Raw genomic sequence first — 19,346 nt, forward strand, 5'->3', positions numbered from 1 at the left:
AATTAACAAATACAAAATGAAAGTAAAAGACAGCAGCCCCTCACGGATGACTGCTGTCACATAATAAAACACAAACAAAACAAAACACAGGTTCAGGCCTGTTCCTCTCTTGATCTTCACTGTCGTTGCTCCTCCTTTTATGCTTCCGCTCCTCCGTGAGAGATACGAGACCGGTGCATCATGCAGGTTGCGCTCATCAATAATCACGCTACCGGCCTCGTGCCACTTTCTCACGGTCCTCTGCCTCGTCCTGCTCGTGGCGAGCACACAGCCTTAATCGTCAGTTGCTGGTGCGCCTCTTGAGGCCAGGGGAGTGAGGTTTATCCGCACAGCTTTTACTAGCTGGCCACCGTTACAGTCACCCCCTGAACCTTACTCCCACCTGGGTCACGGCACCAATGTAACCCCTCTGGTTCAACCCACATTGCTCCGATCGCGATTTGAACCAGCCTTTCCGGCATGGGAGGCTGTGACGCTAACAAGGAAGCTAAAAACCGCAGCCTTGACGCAGTCGACAGTGCACCTCTTGAGGCTAGGGGAGTAAGGTTTATCCGCACAGCTCTTACTAGTTGGCCTCCGTTACATTTACAAAGATCACAAAATGTGTCCTAGATCACAAGTAATTTTCACAACTTTTAAAACGGTTTCATGGAGTTTTTCGGACTGAAAAATTTACATAAACCAGAAGCAATAATGTGTACGTCTGCTGTGCATTTCATCAAATTTTGAAAACTTTAAATAACATGAAGAGCCATCAGAAATAAGGCCAGATCAATGAAAGTAAGAGTCAAATGAAAGCATTCATTGTGCCCTGTGCTCTGACTCTATAAAACACTAAAATAGGCTGACAGGCCAGGTTTCACGGATATACCAGGTTACACTGTCACTTCCTTATAACGATCCCCATTGACAGAATATATATATATATTTTTTTTATTTAACCTTTATCTAACCAGGTTTGTCTCATTGAGATATAAAATCTCTTTTTCAAGAGACACCTGGCCAAGATAGCAGTACAAATTAGGTCACAAAATCACAGAACAAACACAAAAGAGGCAAAGACAACTCAAGTACATTTCAATTTAAATATAAGTGCCATTAATTAAAACATTTGCACGTGTGGATCGACTCATGTTCTATAGTTTTAACATAACCTTTAAAATCATTTAAGGAAATTAGACACTGTAGTTTAAGTGTTTTCTGTAAATCATTCCAAGTAGAAGGTGCAATAAACATGAGAGCCTTTTTGAACAACTCTGTCTGGGCTTGAGGTACATTCAATAAAATAGTTTTCTGGGACCGTAAACCATAGGTACTCTGTGTAAAAGTAAGAAATTCAGATATGTAACATGGAAGCCTGCCTATAATGCCCTTACATATAAAGATATAAAGGTGAGTAAGCCCGCGATTTGACAGAGAATATACGATAACCTGCACCTGACATCCATCTCTAACCAATCAGCCTTTTATTTAAGCACACACCTCAGCCTCATTTGCTGAACCCGAAAACATAGGCAGTTGATGTGTTGCCTTGCTGTCCTTTCAGGCAATGACTTTGCAGGCTGCATTTGATCTCTTCATGTGAACTGTTTTTTTTATGTGATGTAATGGCCCTACCTTTTTTTTTTCTTTTTTTTTTTTTCTCTCGCTATTGTCTCCTTTCTTGTTTTGGTTGATATTATGTGATGTACGTACGCTTTCTCTTTTGTATGTTCCCGTTCTAAGCATTAATAAAAAATAAAAAAAAATCCATCAAAAAAAAAAAATGACTTTGCAGGCAGCGTTTGCGCACAAAGGTTCCTCGCAAAACCAGAGCCGGCGCCAGCCGAGAACTGATGAGGGGGCGTCTGGAATACCGAGAGGGGGCGTTCACATTAACGCACGTCACCACTTTTTTGCCAGGGTCGATATTCTCCCCACCACTTTTTAAAACATCTTTGCGGCATGTACCAATTTGTACCAATACAAATAATAAAACATCTCCAGTTAACTAGCAGAGCATTCATTTTGTTCGTTTGTCAAATTAGAGTCATTATAGCGCTGAAATGTGTAGTTTTTTTAAATCAAGTGATCAAAGTGCTCGTTGCCGCTTCGATCAGTGAAATTTTAAAACACACTAATGTCTATGGAAGCGGCAATAAATAATAATCCTTTCCATAACAATAAGACGACACGTTTTACATGTTGGATACACACTCTGTAAGTAGCTTTACATTTTGCTCTTTTCTTCTTCAGTTCACCGGCCACTTATGTATTTCATGATTAGTGGAGAAATTACGTGTTGTAAATCCAACAGATCTGATTCTCTGAACTGTGGCAGTGGCACAAACCACATGGCGCCGCTCATCGCACAAACAACAAAACACATCCACTTGCACATATTTGACAATCGGAATATCAGTGTTTCATGCTATAGCTAATACATTTGTGAATATTTTGAATAAAAAAGGAAAAATGACATAAAAGCAGATCATCATTCATTCAGCGCTGTGTTGCGGTTGCGCTCTGTCACGTGACAAGCAATGACGCGTCACCATGGAAACATTAAAGCGACAGGTTCTAAATAACGGTCGCCTTGAAAAACTCACGCTGGGTGGTCAGTTAGAATATTTTAAACTTACGAGTGAAAGGGCTAACTAAAATATAAATTTAGGTTAATATTCACGAAAATGTGAAAATGTAATTGGCAAAATGTGATTTTTAAATAGCATATTTTATCAGTAAAATCCCGTTTACATTCATGGTGATCTGAGGGGGCGGGAGAGTCCCGTTGAGGGGGCGTCGCCCCCTCACGCCCCCCCCCCGTGGCGCCGGCCCTGCGCAAAACTGATTTCGGACAGACTTCTGAGGCAGTGTTACAATTTAATGATCTACAGCAGAATAGAGCGAGATTTTGTGAAAACTAAGTGAATATTTAATGACTACAATAGTAACTTCTCGAGTAACAAAACATTGCAACCCAGGCTCATTGGAAATACGTTACTCTGCCTACCAGAGGCGCCTCCAGAAATTTTTCATAGGGGTGGCCAGATGGGGCCACTTAAAATCTTGGGGTGGCACACCAAAACTATAAACCATAATTTCAAAATTTTATTCTACTGTTGTAGTAAACCGGCCTGTAGAAAACTATCAGAAAGACTTAAGGAAACTCCTCCTGATATACTTTGGTTTATTGTGTTATATTTAATGTTACTAATGATATCAGTAGGGCCCTACTAATATATATTATATTATATATAATGATATATATTATATAGATATGATATATATAAGGGCCCTCGCCCCATGGCAAATTTCCAGATACTTACATAATTGTGATGAATTTAATCCTTTTTAAGTTATTATTTTGCAGTGTAAGATTACAGTTAACACCTTTAAATATTACATACATGTATTATGAATTTTTAATAAACTTAATGAGTGTATAAATTAGCATCAAAAAGTAATTCTTGAAAAAATCTGCACAGTGATTTTATAAAATCTAAATATGTTAATAAAAACAAATTACTATTAGTTATCTTATAAAATTCAATCAGGCAATCATACATTTCGCAATTTTATATTTATATAGGCTATTAATGTCAAGAATTCAGAATTGCATATATACCCTACACTACAAAGAAATAATATACAATTAAATTATGCTTATTTTAAATGTATTGAGCAGGCTAGGTATAACGAAATATATTGGCCTTTAATAATATTCCAGTGCGCAAACCCATGATAACATGAAAAAACAGAGCGCACACAGCGTGTATGCGCATCGCGGGATTCGCGGGGGCAGAAATGATGGGTAACACTTTATAATAATAGTAGGCTACATTACTTCAGCGCTGCGCTGCATAAGTGCGCATTTAAAAGTTCACGTCAGAAAGCGAAGAAATGTCGAGCGCACAAATCCTAGTGCGATTTGTTCCTTTGTTTCAAAGTTTTAAATTCCAGTTATTGTGCGTTTGATGCCAATTCATAGTCCAACAAGCACACGGTAGTGAGTCGTTTAAAAACAGCAGCAACAAACTCCACCAAAATAAAGTAAGCCTTTTATCTACAGATCATGCATTATAATGTGAATATATCATATTGGAGAGAGTTTTACCGTGCATCCAAGAGGCGCGCGCGCTGTTTGAATATGAATGGAGAATGACTGACAGCCGCAGAGGAGGGAAAACGAGTTTCCGTATACTTTAATGATGTAAGTAGACTTCTGTCCCTCACATTAATCCGTGGAATGACTTCAGATGACTTTGTCACCCAAACTGACGTGAAAAAGGCGGGAGGCGCCGAAAAGCGCGCTGTTTGCATCCCTGCTTGTCAAAACGTGGCAAAGACACATCGAAAAGCTGCTGTAACAGTATACTGTAACCATTTGGCACTTAAAAAGCACGTCACGACACATAATTCCCCGTCTTCTTTTACTAAAGAATATTTTTGACTTATTTATGAAATGCATAACTGATGCTACTAAAATTTATACTGGTCATTGGGGTGGCCAGTGGGGTGGCCAGGAGTCGGCCAGGGGTGGCCTGGCCACCCCCTGGTGGCGCCACTGCTGCCTACATTTTTGCAAAACCTAAAATACATAGGCTACCTCCGGGTACGTTTCCCTGCACTTTTCGAGTAAAAAGTCCACTAGAGGCGCTAAGTGGTATCATTTTTTTCTCCGTTCCAGATGGTTAAATAAAGGTTATAAAAACAATAATATGAGTAATGTACAGACTTCTCAGTAGGCCTCTACACTCATTTTAATATAAATTAGGATTTGTTTACACGCTTTTGAGGTGCCACACAGCCTATTCTCATGGCAGTTCGTGATATGGTCACGTCATTTAATCTACTGGTTCGTGATACGGACACGTTTATTTCGTTATTTTCGTGATATCAGCATTTTTATTTATTTATTTATTTAATTTATTTGTTTATTAATGTAATGCACGATTCTTTCTGCCAGTCGGGCAGCTGTTTAATCGACATTTATTCACGATATCTTATCATGTATATATGTATTTATTTTAATGTTATTATTTCGGTCTGATTGCCAGGGAAGCTGGACTGCTTTGCTGTTTATTGATTTAAAACAAAAAAAAGTATAAACGATTACACGAATTTTGTCAGTAGGAAATCGCGTTGAAGAAGTCTCCTTCCGAACACATCGCGATATTTGGCATCAGTTCATGTGTGCCAGATGAGATGTTGGTAAGTAGCTAAATACACTGTCCTAATAATGTTTGATATAATCTATTTTCTGATGGTCGAAATGAATCAGATTAGCTCATGTTCAGTCACTGCATTATCTGTCATCTCCACGGAGGCTTTGCGTTTCATTGCTTTCGAATTCAAAACAAGGTGATTAAACACTATCTGTCACGTGACGTGCTACAGGCCTAGACCTTCTATCAGTTAATCATATTCATATTAGGTTTAAATTAAGTTATTACAATTAGTTCCAAAGTGGTATTTGTAGTAGAATTACAGTAAAAACAACACTTACCTTGCTTTTACCACAGTAACCTTAGTTTTACTGTGATAGGTGTGGTAAAAGGACAGTATAACCACAGAACTTACCATGCTTTTACCACATTATTTGAAGTTTTAATGTGATATTTGTTGTAAATGCACAGTAACCACAACACTTACCATGCTTTTACCACAGTAGCCTTAGTTTTACTGTGATAGGTGTGGTAAAAGGACAGTAACAAAACTGTCCATGCTTTTACCTCAGTATTGGTAGTTTTAAAGTGATATTTGTTGTAAATGCATATTAATCACAACACTTACCATGCTTTTAATGCCAAATAATGTAACAACAAATATTTGAAAGGTAAATCAGTAATTTTTCCATTAAATAATCGTATATATTTTACATAATGATATTTTCTTTTCTCTTTTTTTTAGCTGAAAAGACCAAAAGGGCCTTTCGGACTCAGTCAGCTCATTACTGTTTGAGGAGAAGTAAACGGGGGAAAAGCTACAAAGGCAAATATTCGCAATGGTATGTATGTGTTGGTTTTAGCCCTAAATCAAACATTTTATCTATTATTTATTTTTATTTATTATTTATTATTTGTTGTTTCTTAAACCTTTTCTTACAAAACCCATAGCCCAATCAGTACAAACAAAGTCTCAAAGTCTTAATAATTCACAAGATTTAACAAGTTGTCAAATTCGTACAATACTTGTACATAATCATGCAGGTTTTACTTCTAGTGCTGTCAATGGCTAGTGCCTCAATTCCTGTACATATTTATCTCCATATTTGTAAATCAGTTGCGTGCCTTCTTGGAAAGTAGTCGGATGTCCCATACACTGTCAGAAAAGTTTATATTAATTGCATTGTATTCATTAAAATTATTACAAATTGGACCCTGTCTGTTGATGTTCCAATGATACATGATGTCTCTCCACAACTCATAACCTTCCTCTGTTTGCAAGAGTGGAAAAGCTAATCTGACTTGTCACATGACATCAGATACTCGATTATTTTGTCGTAATCAGATCAGTTACACTCCTGATAACTGTCCCGTTTGCATGTAAATCATGTTTTTTTTAAACAAGTTTATATGATTATTGCTTGCTATTAAAGACATGCTTGTTTTCATAGAAATGACCACATATCAGTGAGCTTATTACATAAATGCATTTAACATTTAATTATGCAATACTCCTTACAGAAAAATATCCCACAGTTATGGATAAACTCACAACATCATCATCAAGTCCTGTGCTGGGCACATTGGGCAACAAGTGTCCTCCAACGTATTCGATCCGTGGCCAAGTTCTCCACATCTTCCCATGGGACACTGACATTCTTCTGGTCTTCGTGAAACATCTGTCTCCATGTCTTCCTTGGTCTTCCCTGTCTCCTGCATCCTCCTAGTGGTGTCCACTTCATGACTGTTTTTCTGTTGTGTAGTTTGGGCATGCGTAGGATGTGTCCAGCGAGGTGCTCCCTTTTTTTCTGTCACAGTTTCTGAAAGTCTTTATGTGGAGTCCCACTCTTATGATCTCTGATATATGCAGAACCATTATTTAAAATAGTCATTTATCTTTTTCCATATTGTTAAAGAATTCTGTTTTCTCGTTTCATCTTCATAAACTGTACTTGAGGTCTGCCTAATGCCTTTATCAAACAAGCGTCAGTGCTCATCAGGTGTTTTGGTAAAGGACATATTCATTGACATCCATTAGTTCTAGTCATGCAGTGACTTCATGGTGCAATAGTCAAATGTATTTCTGCAAGTGTATATAGCAGGTGTTTTTCTGAACAATTGAAGATGGTGAGAGTGTTCAGGAAAACCTTTTGAAACAAGCAATATTTATGGAGTTCTGTTTGGTGCTGAAAGAGTATTACAGAAATGACACACTTGACATACTGGACATTATTCTGTGAGTTTGTTACCTTTACATTTAGATGGACTCAATGTCTTAAATTTAGCTTCATTAAACCTTCAAATACAGTGGTCACTATTTATCCACCATAACTACATCTATGTTATCATTATATGACTACCTGGTTAATGTAATTGTAATACAGGCCTACCTGTGAATGTATTTTATAGAAGCATTTTCTTGCTGACATTTATAATTAACTATTTTAGGTTTCCTTTCATGTAGTTACAACAAAAGTGACCAATAATCACAAGGATATAGAATTAAAGTTGAGAATGTAAAATTTTGTGCTTAAGTTTTCACCTATTTTTTCTTTAAAGGGAAGAAACAAATATATTTTCACATAACAAAGTTGAATCTCAACTTGTGGTTTGTAAAAATATAACTTCATCAGCAATTTTTTTTTTAATATAACTGTATGTGTCACTATAATAGATTGCCCTTGTTTCTGGATTTTATGTTTTGTTTACAATTAACTGATTTTTATTCTGTTGTGCAGTAGTTTTGGCACTACATTTGTCTTTAAACAGTTTGACATTAAATATAGGAATTTGCTTTAAAAATTGTGTGCATTCATTATGTTTTTGTTACATTTTGTTATATAATATACTTTATATACTATACATGCACTGTAAATGTAAGAAGCACTTTAGTACATGCAATTATTTTTCATTAAAAAAAAAACTGTAAACTACCCTGCCATTGTGCCATTGCTTAGAAAAAAAGTTTCTCTTTCAAATGTATGCATCAGTCTAATCAAATAAGCAAATTTGTGTCATGATCATTTGAATACAACGTTTTTGGATGGTAAAGGAGTCTTTTTGTTTTTAAATGTGAGTTTTATAATTTAATTAGAAGCAATAAATATTTAACAGCCCAAATATTAAATGTTTAAGGAATCTATCCCAGCAGCCGGAACCGGAAGAGATCTGTCATCATTTACCATAATTGGGCAAGTAAGTGTGATGTATCTGTTCAGCTGGGTTGTTATTGCCTGTGACTTTATCGCAGAACTCGCTGTGATTGGACTATCTTTTAACCCATATAAAACAGCGCTTCATGTTACAAAGTATGTTTTGGTGTTATTATTACGTTAGTTATACATTAAGGTAACTAGAAAGTGTCTCTATATTGTGAGAAATTTCTCCTTTACCGAGATCCCAACCCTAACCCTAAGCATGTCTGCACATTTCAATGAACTACAGCACAATGTTTCCTGTTCCATTGATATAATGACAGAGATCTATGGGTAATGTAGTTTAAAACGTTTAGTAATGAAACAGTAAATGAAAATAAATAATATCTTTAATGGGCAACTGGATATCTAAATTTGTTAATTGTGCAAACCTTTATGATATATATGAGGGATAGGTTGCAATTTGATATTTTACTGTGAGCACTTTTAAAATAACCTTTATGCCAGCTTGCCATATATGTCTGAAAACTGTGCCCAACATTATTTAGTAAACATAGCATAAGCAGTTGTACTTTATATTGTCTCTTTGATACAGTAATCCGACTTTGAGTTACAGCCATTTGAAATGTGCATTCTTTTGCTCTTCTGGGGGCCATTGCTGGGCCCATGAGGGTGGACGGGCAGTACAGTCTACACAGATTTTAGATTTTGAACTATTACTATAACACAAGGATAATGCACCATTCAGTAAAACAACAAAACAGTTCCAAAATATCTTTTTCACCCCATCTGACTGCTGATTATTTGCCTGACATCAGTAATGCCTATGCTTTCATTTTAAATGCAGTAGTAGATGTACTAGAATGATCAACATGGATCATCTTCGATTATACTTAAAGTGTTTGTAGCAAGATAGCCCACTACAGCCTCTTGTTATTCACACACCTTCTCTTTATTTCACTGAAAACTGGCATACATGCAAGTATGTGCAACTTTTGCTGCATTGTTGTCCCAAATATCATTAACCACAACAAAATGTTTATGTCCTAAGTAAAATAATTATGGTAATTAATTATATTTAGTTGTTTTTAAATTATGAACTAAGCTAAATAAATAAGAAATTCAAATTTCTCAAATAAAATTCTGTCCCAAACACCACTTTCAATGCACAATATTCACCATACTTTAATACACAACACTTTATTTGAGTACACAACATAAAGTTGATAAAGTAGCATAAAGACAAATGAGATTCAAGATAAATAACAATGAGCCTTCAAAAATACATTAACATCAAATTAATCCATTCACAACTGCTGAAGCCACACAAATGAGTGCCAGAGAATCATATTCAGTCACCTATGATACAGGAAACAGATTTTATATTGTGTTGGAAAAAATAATTCATTATCACAGCTGAACTGGTTTCTTGCTCTTCCCTACCCTTCCCTATCTGTCTCTATCGTGTTCGTGTTCTTCAGTTTGTTCGTGAAAACAGTTTGTTCAGTTGTGCCCTACAGTACAAATGATGAACAGAAGATGTGATCATTGATGTGGTGTAGCTTTTTCTCAGAGGAAGAAGTCTCAACATCCCATCGTCAGGCGCTCTCCAGTCCTGGTCTGAAAGTAAAACAAAAAACACAAACAATTCAAATTAAACTGTTTAATGGACAGTCAGGTCAGCTTATGTTCTGTGTTATTTAAAGCTACATTGTGTAAGATTTTCTCCCATATAGCTGTGAAATTGTATAAGACTACCAACTGAATATTACTTTCTAGCCCCTCCCATTCCGAGGGCGTTTTAACTCCTACGGTGGCCGTATTATTATGAGTAATCTCCCCCTCGCATTCGTCACAGTGCCACTAAGTAAAGGCGCGAAAGGCGAAGCTTGAATTTCCAGGTATGTCCCTCTTTGGCTAATGTATTTTCAAGATGGAGGCGCGACATGGCTGCCGCCATTCGAGCGACTCACTCATATGTATTCTGAATGGCAAATTCTACACTTACGAGAGTACTTGATTAGTTGGAGGAAGTAATTACACATGAATGAGCACATATAATTTTGAAAGAACAAAGTTTTTTTTTTTGCAAAGAATCAACATAAAAAATTACACAGTGTAGCTTTATTTAAAGCAGTGATGGGCTACTCTGGCCCTCAGCGTCCACTGTCCTGCAGATTTAGCTCCAACCTCAAACCCTCCTGCCTATTGTCTACAAGTAAACCTGAAGACTTTGGTTAAAATTTTCAGATGTGCTCAATTAGGGTTGGAGGTAAACTCTCCACCTCAAAAAGGAGAACGCAAAAGGGCCAGAGTTGCCTGTTCCTTATTTAAATTTACAAAGCAGCAGTCAGTACATTATATAATATACACATTGAAGTATTATATATATATATACTGTACTGAAGTACTGAAGAAAAACAGTTTTACCCATATAAAAATCGAGTGATAATCTGTACAATGTAAAATTGTCAAGATCAAATTATGTAATACACAGCATTGTTAAATACAAGACATACCAATGGACTTACGCACCTTTCTGTCTTCTTTGGGCACCAGATGTTTCTTCCTCACCCGAAACAAAGGACTTATTCGATTAGCTTGCGTTGATATAAGGACTGGTCTTCCTTCTCTGCTGTAAAACAAGAAAGTCTCCACTTACTCTATGTGCAATTACTATTGTTCTTGAAACATACCAATTAACACAGTTATAATTAAGTTAATTTACCATACGATTCAGGGGAGAATATTTGATGAGTAAATACTGATTGAAATATTGTAGAAACTTTACCTGGGAAGGGCTGACCACGTCAAGATTTGCTGCGACTCACTAGTAGATCTTGTGAGGGTTGGTTCCTAAAAGAGCTGTTGAGTTTGATATTGTAGAGCTTTAAAAAAGATAATCCTGCAAAACAGAAAGGAAGGTAATTTTAATACATTACTTGCAAGTAGTCAGTTTATATATAACTGTAGGATTTATTTATGTAAGGAGTGTTGCATAATTATATATTAAAAGCATTTTTATGTAATAAGTTCACTGATATGTGAGCATTTCTATGAATAAAAGTATGTCTTTAATAGCATGCAATAATCATATGAACTTAAAAAAGTGATTATGATAACATGATATAATATGTTACATGATAACATGTAAAAAAAAACATGATTTACATGCAAACGGGACAGTTATCAGCAGTGTAACTGATATGATTACGACAAAATAATCGAGTATCTGATGTCATGTGACAAGTCAAATTAGCTTTTCCACTCTTGCAAAAAGAGGAAGGTTATGAGTTGTGGAGAGACATCATGTATCATTGGAAAATCAACAGACAGGGTCCAATTTATATTGTATTTATATATTATAAATAATTTTAATGAATACAATGCAATTAATATAAACTTTTCTGACAGTGTATGGGACATCCGACTACTTTCCAAGAAGGTGCGCAACTGATTTACAAATATGGAGATAAATATGTACAGGAATTGAGGCACTAGCCATTGAAAGCACTAGAAGTAAAACCTGCATGATTATGTACAAGTATTGTACGAATTTGACAACTTGTCAAATCTTGTGAATTATTACGTCTTTGAGACTATGTTTGTACTGATTGGGCTATGGGTTTTGTAAAAAAAGGTTTAAGAAACAACAAATGCTTGATAAAATGTTTGATTTAGGGCTAAAACCAACACATACATACCATTGCGAATATTTGCCTTTGTAGCTTTTCGTCCCCCTTTTACTTCTCCTCAAACAATAATGAGCTGACTGAGTCCGAAAGGCCCTTTTGGTCTTTTCAGCTAAAAAAAAGAGAAAAGAAAATATCATTATATATAATATATTGGATTATTTAATGGAAAAATTACTGATTTACCTTACAAATATTTGTTGTTACATTATTAGACATTAAAAGCATGATAAGTGTTGGGATTAATATGCATTTACAACAAATATCACTTTAAAACTACAAATAATGTGGTAAAAGCATGGTAAGTTCTGTGGTTACTGTCCTTTTACCACACCTATCACAGTAAAACTAAGGTTACGGTGGTAAACGCATGGTAAGAGTTGTGGTTACTGTGCATTTACAACAAATATCACATTAAAACTACAAATAATGTGGTAAAAGCATGGTAAGTTCTGTGGTTACTGTCCTTTTACCACACCTATCACAGTAAAACTAAGGCTACTGTGGTAAAAGCAAGGTAAGTGTTGTGGTTACTGTGCATTTACAACAAATATCACATTAAAACTACAAATAATGTGGTAAAAGCATGTTAAGTTCTGTGGTTACTGTCCTTTTACCACACCTATCACAGTAAAACTAAGGTTACGGTGGTAAACGCATGGTAAGTGTTGTGGTTACTGTGCATTTACAACAAATATCACATTAAAACTACAAATAATGTGGTAAAAGCATGGTAAGTTCTGTGGTTACTGTCCTTTTACCACACCTATCACAGTAAAACTAAGGCTACTGTGGTAAAAGCAAGGTAAGTGTTGTGGTTACTGTGCATTTACAACAAATATCACATTAAAACTACAAATAATGTGGTAAAAGCATGGTAAGTTCTGTGGTTACTGTCCTTTTACCACACCTATCACAGTAAAACTAAGGTTACTGTGGTAAAAGCAAGGTAAGTGTTGTTTTTACTGTGATTCTACTACAAATACCACTTTGGAACTAATTGTAATAACTTACTTTAAACCTAATATGAATATGATTAACTGATAGAAGGTCTAGGCCTGTAGCACGTCACGTGACAGATGGTGTTTAATCACCTTGTTTTGAATTAGAAAGCAATGAAACGCAAAGCCTCCGTGGAGATGACAGATAATGCAGTGACTGAACATGAGCTAATCTGATTCATTTCGACCATCAGAAAATACATTATATCAAACATTATTAGGACATTGTATTTTCGACTACTTACCAACATCTCATCTGGCACACGTGAACTGATGCCAAATATCACGATGTGTTCGGCAGGAGACTTCTTCAACGCGATTTCCTACTGATAAAATTTGCGTAGCCGTTTATACTTTTTTTTTAAATCAATAAACAGCGAAGCAGTCCAGCTTCCCTGGCAATAAGACCGAATAATAACATTAAAATAAATACATATATAAACATGATAAGATATCGTGAATAAATGTCGATTAAACAGCTGCCCGACTGGCAGAACGAATCGTGCATTACATTAGTAAACAAATAAATTAAATAAATAAATAAAAATGCTGATATCACGAAGATAACGAAATAAACGTGTCCGTATCACGAACCAGTAGATTAAATGACGTGACCATATCATGAACTGCCATGAGACTATAGCTGTGTGGCACCTCAAAAGCGTGGAAATAATTCCTAATTTATATTAAAATGAGTGTATAGGCCTACTGAGAAGTCTGAACATTACTGGTATTGTCATTTTTATAACCTTTATTTAACCATCTGGAACGGAGAAAAAATGATACCACTTAGCGCCTCTAGTGGACTTTTCACCCGAAAAGTGCAGGGAAACGTACCTGGAGGTACGTATTTTAGGTTTTGCAAAAATGTAGGCAGAGTAACGTATTTCCCATGAGCCTGGGTTGAAAGATTGATCAACAATTTATATTTATATACAAACTGATGACCAGCCACAACTTTCAGACTCCATATGTATCTAGCTCAACTGTCACAGAATGAAAAGCACAGGATTGTGGGATATCAAAGGGAGCAAAGGATACATCTATGCTGCCTTAAAAAATTGATCAGAAGAAGGTATCTCAGGAGACAGGAAGTAAAACTAACATTGCATTCAGACATGCCTTGATGCCTTCCGACCTTGAAATGCATCCTCTGAAGGCAGCATTTATCAGTTTTCAGACACAGCCATTGTCTGGTCTGGTCTTCAACGTGGATACACGACTACTTACCTGCGCTGTACTTACCTGTGAAGATTATTATTCCTGCTCCTTCGTTCCAAGTTCTCCTCTCCAGCTCCTGTCTCCAACTGAGGTGTGCTATCCATCACTCCACTCCTGCAGACCCGATATCCACCAATATCCTGCAAAATAGAAAGAATGTGTTCAATTTATTCAAGTTACTGTTCTCTAGTACCATTACTATATTCATACTCACTCATTTGATTTTCTTCATTGCTGATCAATAAAGATCACTATTAACGTTCATCTGTTTGTTCTCTCTGAGTCTGAGGTTATGTTGTGTCTGTTTATGTCTGTTTATGTTGTGTGCTGAATGGCAGATTTCTTGGCTAACTGAGTCAATGATTTTCTCATAACTTTAAGAAATTGTTCTGCAGGCCTTTTTCTTCATTCTGTGGCTTTGCGCTACCCGCTTAACAACTGCAATAAAATGGTGCATTTCCACAACTAATATTGAATTACCTCTGAATTTGCAGTAACTTGTTCCAATATAGGCCAGAGTAAAGCATTTTGCACTGTGGTGTGTTTAGAATAATGCTTCATGATTCATATTCAAGATTAATCTGAGAGGAACACATTTTTCAGAACCTTACCTTGTGATAAAAAAAATACTATTTGACATGAATCTTGCCATTTAGGTGTAAATGTCATGGATAAACATGTTATACATTAACCAGTGCTATACACAACATCTTAGTGCTCCACAGGCAACTCCCAAACTCTCTCTTAAATATTACTAATGCCATTTAAAAAAAAAAAAAAACATATTTATGAAGATTAATGTAAACTTGTCAACTTGCTGTTCTGAGGTGCTGAAGAAATGTACATTTGTCGTTTTCCAACCTGCTGGGGTGATTTTGACATTTGCTGTCAGTTTATGCCCATGTCGTTTATCTTGAACTGTGTCACCATCAGGTCTGATCAAATTGATGAAAGAGTCTTAAGTCACCAGTCTGTCCTTCCCTGTCCAGACTGAGGGGAAATTGGGGAAGAATGGGTGCCTGCAACTTGATTTAGGCATGATGGCAGTGGGAGGACCTGACTGAGTCTCTGGGCTTTCAAGAGGCCAAGGAGGAGGACATTCATCACCTAGCACTGAGCTCAGCTGGAGAGTCTCTCCTCCAGCCACTCCAAGCTGTGATGGATGAGCATATCACATAGGATTCTTATTATTTCAAAAGAGGCCAACTGAAAGGCCAGTGAGTTCAAATACTGAGTGATCAGTCGCAGTGGTGGATCAGAGTTTTATCTTAGAATCTAATCCATTTATGGGCAACTTACACATTCGTTGTAATTGGGGGGAGCGAGAGAAGTACAGTATTCTTCTGAGAGGACAGTGGCAGGCATGGACCAATGCTCCAGCACCGCTGTGTACCAGGGTTATTATAGGTTTGAATTTAGTTTTAGTTTGTCTTTCCATTTTTATATAATTCTATGACTATGGAATGTATTCTTTCCCCCAGTTTTTAGTTTTTCAGTATTTTTGTGGTGCTAAAGTTAAATATTTTTTGAATAGTTGCATTATATTTCTAAGAGCCAAATTTTGTTATTTTAATGGTGTAAGTCCAAGGATGAAGAAGGTATAAATAAAGACAGTATTGATTAAACATAAGCCAACAACTCAACAGTGTGCCATGCACAAACTGTCAGGTTTCTGGTAATGAAGGACCCAACGTCAGAGAGATGCTTAATACAATCTTTATTAAGCTCAAATAACTGTCAGCGAGCCGTAGTGCTCAGGCCCGGGCTCAACCCAATAGAGGAGAGAATAATCAGTCTAGGCAATAGTCCAGATAACCAGAAAATCAGTCCTTGAAATGTCTGGTCCAAGGGAAAAGCAAGGAGAAGAATCAGGCAGGAGAGCAGTCAAAGCCCTGGCGAATGGTGAGCAAACATAAAATGTATCCAGGTCTGTGATAAGTGACAGGCAGCGATCGTTAACAAAGATCAGTCCAGACCGGGAACCAAAGCAAGGGGGAATTCCAGAAGTAAGAGTCCCTAAACAATGCTTAAAGTTCGCTGATCAAGGAGTTCAAACAGTCCGAGAATCCAAAAGAACAACTAGGCAGTTGAAAGAGACACAAAAATTTGGTTAACAGAACAAAACGTATTTGTGAATCGAACGGGAAACAAAACACACTGGCGAAAAGTGATCGGCTATCAGCTGAGAGTGGCCGCCATGTGCAGAAAGAAAACAAAAACAAAAAGTAGTGCAAGAGAAAAGGGACAAATCAACACTGAGTCCTGCCACAAACAATAACAGACAAAGAATGAGTGAAGGTGAGAGAGTTAAATTCACATGGTGATGAACTAAATAAGGAACTGCTGTGATGATTAAATGAATATGCATGGTAACGGATTATGGTGGGAAAAGGAGAACAAAGGAACACAGGCAAACAGGAGATTAAACAGACTGATAGAAAACAAAAACAAAACTAAGCATAACTCTGAAAGAACGCCCTCCTCCAGCAAGGTGCAGCCTTGCTCCTTAAAATGGCTGAGGAGGTGGTTTTGGCAGCAGACAAGGGCCTGGAGAAAAACAAAGGGTGCAAGGAACCAGGGAGGTGGTTCGGGAGGTGTTCGAGGGACTGGTGGAAGATGAAGCCCTGGTGAAAGTTACTAAGGTGTTGAGGATAGGAGGAGTGGCCAGGTGGTGGTCCAGAGCACAGCCAGGACAATAGCACACGGTGGAATCACCGGGGGGAGCAGCCATAATGGAGCTTTGGCTGATGACACCCGGGAAGACTACCAGATGAAGCCGTAGAAAGTGGAGCCCTGGGCACAGATGGATAGCAGATAGAGACGGCCGACACCGATGGTCGAGGCGGAGTGGCAGCAACGAGTGTTCAAGGTGGAGCTAGTGCCTGAGGACTGAAGTGGAACTGGTGCGACTGAGGACCAAGTTGGAGGGAATGGCGAAGCCTGCTGGAGCCAAGGGGTGGAGAGACAGAGCGCAGAAGGTACAAATAACGACAGTCTTTATTAAACATGGGCCAACAACTAGAAACAGTGTGCCATGTACAAACAATACCGGGCAAAGAATGACTGAAGGTGAGGAACTTTAATACACATGGTGATGAACTAAATAATGAACAGCTGTAATGATTGAATGAATATCCATGGAAACTGATTATGGCAGGAAAAGGAGAACAAAGATCCATAGGCAAACAGGTTAATATAATAGAATTCTGAATGAAACCAAAACTAAGCATAACTGTGATAGTTATTGAGTGTGTTATTAGTGACATTTTCATGTTTAACGAAGGTTTTGTATTTGTAAATATTTCTCTTTTTTTCAATAATCTGTATATGAATCTTAAATTGCTATGTTGCTGTTTTTATTTGTTTTGACTTAGGACTCATGAAAATATATTTTATACACAACATTTTTGTTGTGTGTGAAAATAAAATGAATGTAAAAATGTGTGAATTTCATGTATCTCATGAAATCATGGATCATGAAAGTACACATATCAGGTCTTTGAAGTTGTGCACTAATTAGCACTTACAGTATGTGGCATCGGTACAATAAAAAAAGATTATTTGTGCTCTAAATGAGGCCCTTTATATATTGTTCTCCAGAGTCAGAGTGTTAAACAAAACAAAATGATCAAATATCTTAATTAAATTTTGTTTGCAAATATTGTTCTTATTTTTCTGATATAATGCAACATGGCTGGGAGAAAAAAAGCTGATTTATTGTGTTTAAGACATATGGGCCACGGATCTAATTTGCAGTCTAGACTGTCCCCTCTTGTCCTTACATGTTCTTGATGAGAGAGTGAGCAACAGAGAGAGATAGAAGGGTGATGATGGGGACGGTTGGGGATTTGGTGCAAAATGCAATGCAACATTTTGTCATTTATCTAGGAAGTGCTTCACAGAGAGCTGTGCCATTCTTTAATGCTGCAGTAATCAGGTAACATTATCCCAGACTGGACTAGTCCACAGTACAATGTTTCTTTCTTTCACATCTCATTTTTGTCTCTTCACATGCTCAAATGGGAATAACTTCGGACAAGTGTAATTCTGATCAACAGCAGTTCTTCTTATCTTGAGTTGTAAGGCTGTGTCACCAGAGGACTGCTTTTTTGGGAGAAGTGTTCTTTGATTCTAGTCACCATCTGGTATGCCTTCGTAGCCTCGGGATACAGCTGATAAAAGGCACCATCCCAGATGAAAGTTTCATGGGCTACTGTACCTGGATGGGTGAGACACTGGAAAAAAAGAGAGAAGAGTCCAGAGAATGATCAATGCCCTGAGGTAAAGATTTGAATGATTTATTTTGCCAGTCTATTTAGTGGACCGGAGAAACCTCATGGATTTCTTCAGGGGTTTTGTTGTGTTATTGTATGTCTTTTGCTGATGAAATTGTATGTGAAAGTAACAAGCATGTTCAGGGGTGACAAACTTTTGTTTTTTGAACACAGATATGCTTGTGATTTGAAACAAAAAACAAGTAACTAACCAGTAACTAATCCACCTCTGTTGAGAATTTTAAAAATACGTTTTATGCTTTTTATGTAGGCTATATATTTAAACCTAGATATTTACAATTCGCCTCACCCGAATTCTAATCATCCGCACCTGTTATCACCACCTGTCTGCAATCCGCACTCACTTCACCCACACCTTAAAAGCCACACCAGTTCACCTTCACACCTTCACCTTCACATGGTCTCGTCGATTCACACGACTACCTGACTCTCTATCGTGGATATCTACAAACCTGCCACTTACTTACCCGTCTGCTCTCAAGATCCAGTCATCTTCTCCAGTCCGGTCCGTCTGCAGCCAGTCTTCCATCTTCCTTCCTCTGCATCATCACCACCCTGCATCATATAAGAGACTCAGTCAACCTTAACGCTTCTATCCACATTCATATCAAACTTCAAACCAGCTACTCACCTGCCGTGTCTGTCCCTGAATGCCTGTAAATAAACCTCTTGTTTACTTTACCTGTTTGTGTCATTCTGATTTGTGACAGCTATAAGGCTAATGGATAAAAGTAGTTACTATAGCTCAGAGATTGGCACAATTTGTGAAAATGATAAATGAACATTGTTTTCAGTTCTGTTCAGTTTTATTTATCCGTTCATCCTTATTGTCTAA

The sequence above is a fragment of the Siphateles boraxobius genome, unplaced genomic scaffold (assembly GCF_051911475.1).
Source record: "Siphateles boraxobius isolate OS27281-9 unplaced genomic scaffold, OSU_SipBor_1 130, whole genome shotgun sequence".
Taxonomy (NCBI): Eukaryota; Metazoa; Chordata; class Actinopteri; order Cypriniformes; family Leuciscidae; genus Siphateles; species Siphateles boraxobius.